The 7,264-nt window shown below is 33.6% G+C and overlaps 1 non-coding gene across 1 annotated transcript; it reads left to right on the forward strand.

The window, feature by feature from the left end:
- Positions 1–2,760: 2,760 nt before the first annotated feature.
- On the forward strand, positions 2,761–2,871 carry LOC125089804 (U6 spliceosomal RNA). The gene has a single exon (XR_007124067.1). It is a non-coding gene; the product is annotated as a U6 spliceosomal RNA (small nuclear RNA).
- The last annotated feature ends 4,393 nt before the right edge of the window (positions 2,872–7,264 follow it).

Genomic DNA, 7,264 nt, shown 5'->3' on the forward strand with positions numbered 1-7,264 from the left:
TTAAGTAAATCAGTACATTTAAACTGTAAACTGATAATTGTCTCTACACAGAGACAAGTTGATTCATCTGACCAAGTGAGAAATACTTCAAAAGAGCTGTTGGCAAATAAGTTTTCTTGGGGTACATTTCAGTGGAAACAAAGAACCTTAGAAAATCTGCCCCAAGAAACAGGGGAAAAGTTACCAGCTTTCATCATTGAAATAGCTATGTTCATACCCTCACCCATTAAGAGCCATCTGGATGTTTTTTCATTTTTAATATTTTCTGTTATTACAAAAATATGTGGCATAGTGTGTGGATGAATCCCTTTTTCTTTCTTTCTTTCTTTTTTTTTTTTTTTCAATGTATGAGACAGAAAAATAACACTGGCCATGTGTCATCTGGTTCTCGGTGGGCTGGGTTTTTCGGAAGAAATGCTGAGCTGGCATTTGGTGTTCAGGGTATTTTTAGAGGTCAACAAATTTGGAAGGGGTAGAGAAGAAGTAGAATTAGGGAGCAGAAGTCAAATTGTGATACATGTCCATGAAGCACTCATGGGTCAAAACCATCGAGAGCTTGGGAGTAAATATTGGTATTTAAACAGCTAATTTGGGACTAAATGACCAGGGATTTTAGGTGTTGCCTTGGTTAGTTATTGGATATGGGCCATTCTGAGGAGGACCTGGTCTCAGGGAAGATGGCTTTCTACACACAAGGCAAATACTGAACGAACTTTATTGCTGGAACAACAGCTGTTTCCTTAAAAGGAAATCCCACAACATATACTGCATTTGCAAGAGCTCAATAGAGGGAAAAATAAATCCAGTATAATAAATTTTCCTTGTCAGGAAAACATTCTCTGTCTCATAAAACACACACACATACACACACACATTAACTAGAATTGCTCATTCATTCCTAAGTGCAATCCTGGTAGACATGAAATTTAGACCAACTGGCCCCCAATCATGAATTAATAGGACCAAATAACACCTTAAGTTTCAATAGTTATTTCTTCAAAAAAAAAAAAAAGAAAGCTGATGAAGGATGAAGGTTACTTATAGTGTTCTTTTAAAATTTTTACTGCAAGTAAAAATACAAAGTACGTATCTAAAAGTAAATTTGCAAAAGCCAAGTAAAGCCCAGGAATTATTTTGTAACCTCTGTTTCTTTCCAACTCTTTAGAGATTATTGGTAATCTTCTGCTTTATAATGTTAGAGAAATTTAATGAATATGTATAGATGCAGATGTTAGAAAATTGCTGCTGCATTGAGAATCAGATACATTAGACAAACTAATTTGCTTCTTTATTGTCAACTGAAATACTGTTATTTTACAAGAGGATGTAACTATATAAATTCAATCAATGATTGCTTCTTAAAAAGAAAAATGAACTTGCATGTTTTGATTAAAAAGAAAAAAAGGGGTTTTAATGAGTAAATAAAATATTTCAGGCAGGTGGTAAAATCTAATACATACCTATGAAGTTTTTCACCTTGATCATGAAAAATATTCAATAATATACTTATAAAACAAAATAGCTATTCATTGAAAAATTAAACTCAAACTTTCAACTCTGTAGTTATTTACATGGCATGGTTGAGATATAATTAATCATGGTGAGTCAAATTGTAGCTTAATGTGAATGCTAAGAATTAGCTACTAGAAACTGAGATGGCATACTAGCTGCAATCTATTTTCATTGGTCAATGCACATATTACCAGTTGCTGTCTATATGGAATATCATCTGGCTTACAGAATTTAGGAAAACTGGACTGGTGATTTGCCACATGGACTGCTTGAAAAGAAATTCTGAATTGTCATAACATGCATTGATTAGATAGAGAATTATAAAATTTAAATCAAGAAGATTTTTAGTATCAACCAGTCTGGTCGTTAATGTGTCATATTTACTGAACCATATAGTTTTCAGCCTTTTATAATAAGTATAACTGATTTTTTTTTTCTTTTTTAGTGACTGCGAGAGAGAGAAAAATTTAAATGTTTTTTCACTGGGTAATTTATAATCCACTATAATGAGGGACAATGACAAATATTTTATTCAATTTTTATCATCAATCTATTATGTATGCTATACATTGTTATTATATTAATATTAATTAAATATTAATCAAAACTTGTTACTTTTAGGTAAATGCACTCAGTATGGTATTATGGAATAGAGAATAAAATCTAAGCTTCTTAATTTTATGTGAATTTTAAAAATTATTTGATACCAATCAGATCCTCATGGGCCATCCAACAGAATAATAGTTCATTTCCCCAGAATACACTCCATGCTGTCTTGACTTTCTGTCTTTTTCATTCCAGTTTTGTGTGTGTGTGTGTGTGTGTGTGTGTGCACTGAACTGTTCCAACGTCTGCTTTTTCTCTACATTTCCAATCTTAATTATTCTTCAAAGGCCAGTGGAAATTCTGCTTATAAATGTTTTCCAGTCCCTTAGCTGTCAATGCTCTCTTATAACTTTGATCATCTAACCTGCTTGTACTTTTATACTCTCTACTTTACACTAACTAAATTTTGTGAAAAGTCATCTTTCTTACCAGGATATGATCTCCATATTGGCATGAAGAATTTACTTTCTGACTTTGTGTTCTATATAACAACACCACAATGCCATTATCTGCACTTAATGAATATTTATTGGAAGAATATGTTTATTACCTACAAACATTGAAGGAGTATTGTGATATATGTAACCTGAAATTTAAGTTCAGATTCATTTATAGAGTCTTCTTTAAACCTTATGTAAACTAGTACTCACTTCAGCAGCACCTATACTAAAACTGGAACAATCGATACAGAGAAGACTAGCATGGCCCCAGTGCAAGGAAGACAAACAAATTCATGAAGCGTTCCATATTAAACAAAGCAAAACAAAACAAACCTATGTAAACTAACCTCTGACTAGATTTCATGGAAGAGAGAGAACTAGTACATGCGTCTATATATACATTGCACATGCAATAGACATATATTTGGTCTCAGTATCTTTGAGTGTTCTTATATTTAGTGTTCTTTATAATTTAGTGATTCAATTAACAGATCACAAATATCCATAACCCAGTTAATAAAACCATTAGATAAACCATGCACATAAATAATAAAAAAGCACTATTATCCTGAAATCCTTACATTTTTAATATTTGACATTGAGTGAATGAAATATAAGAACACTAATCAAGGAATATGTGTTCTGACAAATGAGACATTTATGTGAAAGAGGAAGGAGAAAAATAATTCGAATGAACAAATACCTATATTCATTTGGAAACCATTTACTTTCAATCATTGTGTTAACAGAAAAATCCATATTAAAAATTAAAAGTAGTACCATAGCACCTTTTCTAGGAATTTAAATACTTTAAAATCTGCAAATCTTTGAAAAGGAATTCTATTTGCACCTATATATACATTTATATACACACATGAACATATATATACTTACCTCACTTATAGTAAAATATGTTTCAGATAACTTCTAGACTATAAGAAACACTTGGTTATAGTGATTGTGAACTAACAAAATCAAACGATCAGTGTAATTATGAGCAATGTCCAGAAAGTTGGAAAACAATGGAAAAATGCACCCTGATGAAAACACAAACTAGATTAAGATAGTTCTTACTATATCTGGGGATCCAGAGACTAAACTAAACTAAAATTCATGTGCATTATTAATATTTTGATTTACAGAACTCATCTATTTCCCAGGCCCCCAGGCACATGTAGTACAAGAATACCAATTTAATTAAGATAACGTTTGAAATTCAAGAGCCAAGTTAGTCCCTTTTATATTAATAAGTTCTCCTTAAATAGATGCTATACATCAATTTCTGAAGGTTTACAAAGACAGAATTGTAAATGAGTTGCAAATAACTTAGCCTGGGGTGGAAAACATCATTGTCTTTGGGTGCTTCCTAATACTCTCATGAAGCAAGTTTCCTCTTTCTCTCAGGTGGGATGTATCAGAGGTTTAACATCCTATGGTAAAACAACCCAGCCATTCATTCATAATGAAGGAGAGAAAAAAAAAAAGAAAAAAAAAGTCATAATGAAGGAGAATACTTGGTTATATAAGAATGATTAAATTATTTATTTACTCCTTGGGTTTTAGCTGTAAAATATCACAATTCACACATAATCCAGTGCAAATGGTTGTTTGGAAGGTGAATTAGTATTCAATAATTCTTTGAGGTTCAAGAATTATGTTTTCAAATACTCTGTAAATAATGTATAATATGTATTTATTATATATTTTATGTATGTATATAACATTTAAGGAATATGAACTAGGGTTAAGAAGAGTGTTATAATGAGTCTTTAAGTTCAAATGGGATCAGCAGATGATCAAGACACACACAGTCTATAACATATCTTGTCCAAAAAGAGATGTTAATAATACTTGAACTCTCTAGGAAATAAACCACAACAGTCTGAGTGACATTTTAGTACACATAATAGAAATTAAAAGTGGAATGAAGGCTGAATAGGCAACACAAGATTAATTTAAAATATTCTATTTATGTAGCAGATACAATTTTAAAGGAGAACAATCAAGAACTCTCATAGTAGCAATCTATATCATGGTAATGCAAAAAAATATTTTAATGAGAAAATTTTATGCAAGCAATATATCTCTAATACTAATAGGAATAAGAACATGCTTTAAAACATAAAGCATTTACTAAATTATGGTTTCACTTACCAGTCAAATCTAAAATCAAATACTCCTAACCTGATTCAAAGTTTTATTATCAATATTCTTTTTTTTTTTTTAAGATTTTATTTATTTGTCAGAGAGAGAGGGAGAGATAGCAAGCACAGGCAGACAGAATGGCAGGCAGAGGCAGAGGGAGAAGCAGGCTCTCTGCCAAGCAAGGAGCCCGATGTGGGACTTGATCCCAGGACGCTGGGATCATGACCTGAGCCGAAGGCAGCTGCTTAACCAACTGAGCCACCCAGGCGTCCCTATTATCAATATTCTTAGCAGACTATCAGAGAACAAAGACAAACATAGAAAGACTTTAAAACTGATAAAGGTAATTAAAAAAAACTGATAAAAGTAATAATTGTTTATATCTCACTGAAAGTTAATAGAATGCCTTGTGTTTATCTCGATGTCTACTCACTAAAAAGAAATGAGCGATCAAGCCAGGAAAACTCATGGAGACTTAAATGTCTGTTACTAAACAAAAGAAGCCAATCTTAAAAGGCTACATACTGATGATTTCAACTATATAAATACTAATGTTTTTACTGTTTCCATAGTAAAGGTAGACCTATTGAAACAGTAAAAAGATCAGTGGTTGCCTAGGCTTTAGTGAGAGAGAGAGAAGAATCAGTAGAGCACAGGGAATTTTTAGGTCAGTGAAACTATTCTTTATGATACTGTACTGGTGGACAAATGTCATTATACATTTGTCAAAGCCCACATAATACAACACCTTAACATAAGTTATGGACTTTGGGTGTTAATGGTGTGACATTGTAACAAATGTTCCACTCCTATGCAGGATGTTGATGGTGAGGGAGGCTGTGCATGTGTGGGAAAAGAGCGTGTATGAGAACCCTGTTCAGCTTTGCTGTGACTCTAAAATTTCTTTAAAACATAAAGAAATTATTAAAATAATAAGCAAAATATAATAATTAAAGCTGATTATACAAGACATGTAGCTGGGAAATGATACTGTCATCAGAGCTACATAATAAAAATTGCATGTAAATTTGTTGATTCATCATTCCCTGACTTTCTCTTTTCAGATATACACATAAATATTGGTAAAATGGATAGTAGGCACTTTATACTTTATAAATCCTAAATTTGCGGGGACAACAATATATATATGTTAGGAAAACCATCCAAGCAGTTTTTATTCATTGATATTCATAATTACAACAGTCTCATCAGAGATTTCAGGTTTCCTCTTCCATTCAAATGTGCAGTATAAGGAGAGTCTTTTGCATCTCAAGGTAGAAGAAGCAGAGATTATGCCAACACTACCATCAATATTTACCTGCTAGAAATAAAAACTAGTTAAGTAAAAATGATTATCATATATATCTCCTTTCTTCCTTCTGAATGAAGACAATGTAAGAAGAGTGACAGATCTGAAATTACAACCACCAAACGAACCCAAGATTGTTGTTGCCCACTTTCACTGGCAAACAGAGCATAGATGACATTGTCAATTGGGATGTCATCAAAGTCAAGGCAGTGGAGGCTCATTCCCTTGATGACACTTTTTTAAATGTAGGTTATCTAAAGAAAATCTAAAGGTATAGCACTGCACAGCCCAGAGCACCCAAATCTGCCATCTCCCTGAATTTGTCTTCCTCTGATGACCAGCTCTCTTTACTAACAGAAATGGACAGAGGAGCTCTTGGACAAACACGCTGTGGACTGAACGCTCACTTTCGTGCACTGGCACTCTGTTTCAGATATTTTTTTAAAGATTTTATTTATTTATTTGTCAGAGAGAGTGAGCACAAGAAGGGGGCAGAGGCAGAGGGAGAAGCAGACTCCCTGATGAGCAAGCATCCCAACGTAGGGCTGGAGGCCAACGTAGGGCTCCATCCCAGGACCCCAGATCATGACCTGAGCCAAGGCAGACACCCAGGCATCCCTCTTTCAGATATTTTAGAATCTCAACTTTGTTAAAAGAAATTGGAAATACTGGAGTTTCCTGACTGCTTTCCTTGTTGGCTGTGTTGGTTGTCGGTGTGGGTGGCATGATCATAGTGGTGACACTGCTTGGGTTAGTATGCCAGGCTGCATTGTTGCTGGGCTCCATTGGTGCTGTTCCAGCTGCCTCTGCTGAGCAGGTATACCTGAGAAGCATAAGGGCCCGAAGTATTAAGCTGTCCTCATGCAGAACTGACCAAAGGGGTGTAAATAGTATAAAGAAGGCATTAACTTTGAACATTTATATTTAGTTAAAGTTATGATAAATAACTTATAAAATATACTCTTTATAGTTTGTGGGGGAAATGTCATGTAATTTCAAATCTACATGTGTGTAGTCCAGGAAAGTATTTATTTTCCATTTAAGGACTTCTGGAAGAGAGTCATCTCTCAATGAGAAGAATTTGCTGTAGTGGGGAGGTGTGGTCAATAGGAGAGGAGGGAACTATTGATATAATTAATATAATTATCCCCACACAGTTTCATAACTCTTATAGATTTTAAGAAACTCTGTAGTCAGCTAGCTTGTACAATTATGAGGAAGATTGTCTTTCATTGATACAGGGACATCCTCT

This window comes from Lutra lutra, chromosome 1, assembly GCF_902655055.1.
Source record: "Lutra lutra chromosome 1, mLutLut1.2, whole genome shotgun sequence".
NCBI lineage: Eukaryota > Metazoa > Chordata > Mammalia > Carnivora > Mustelidae > Lutra > Lutra lutra.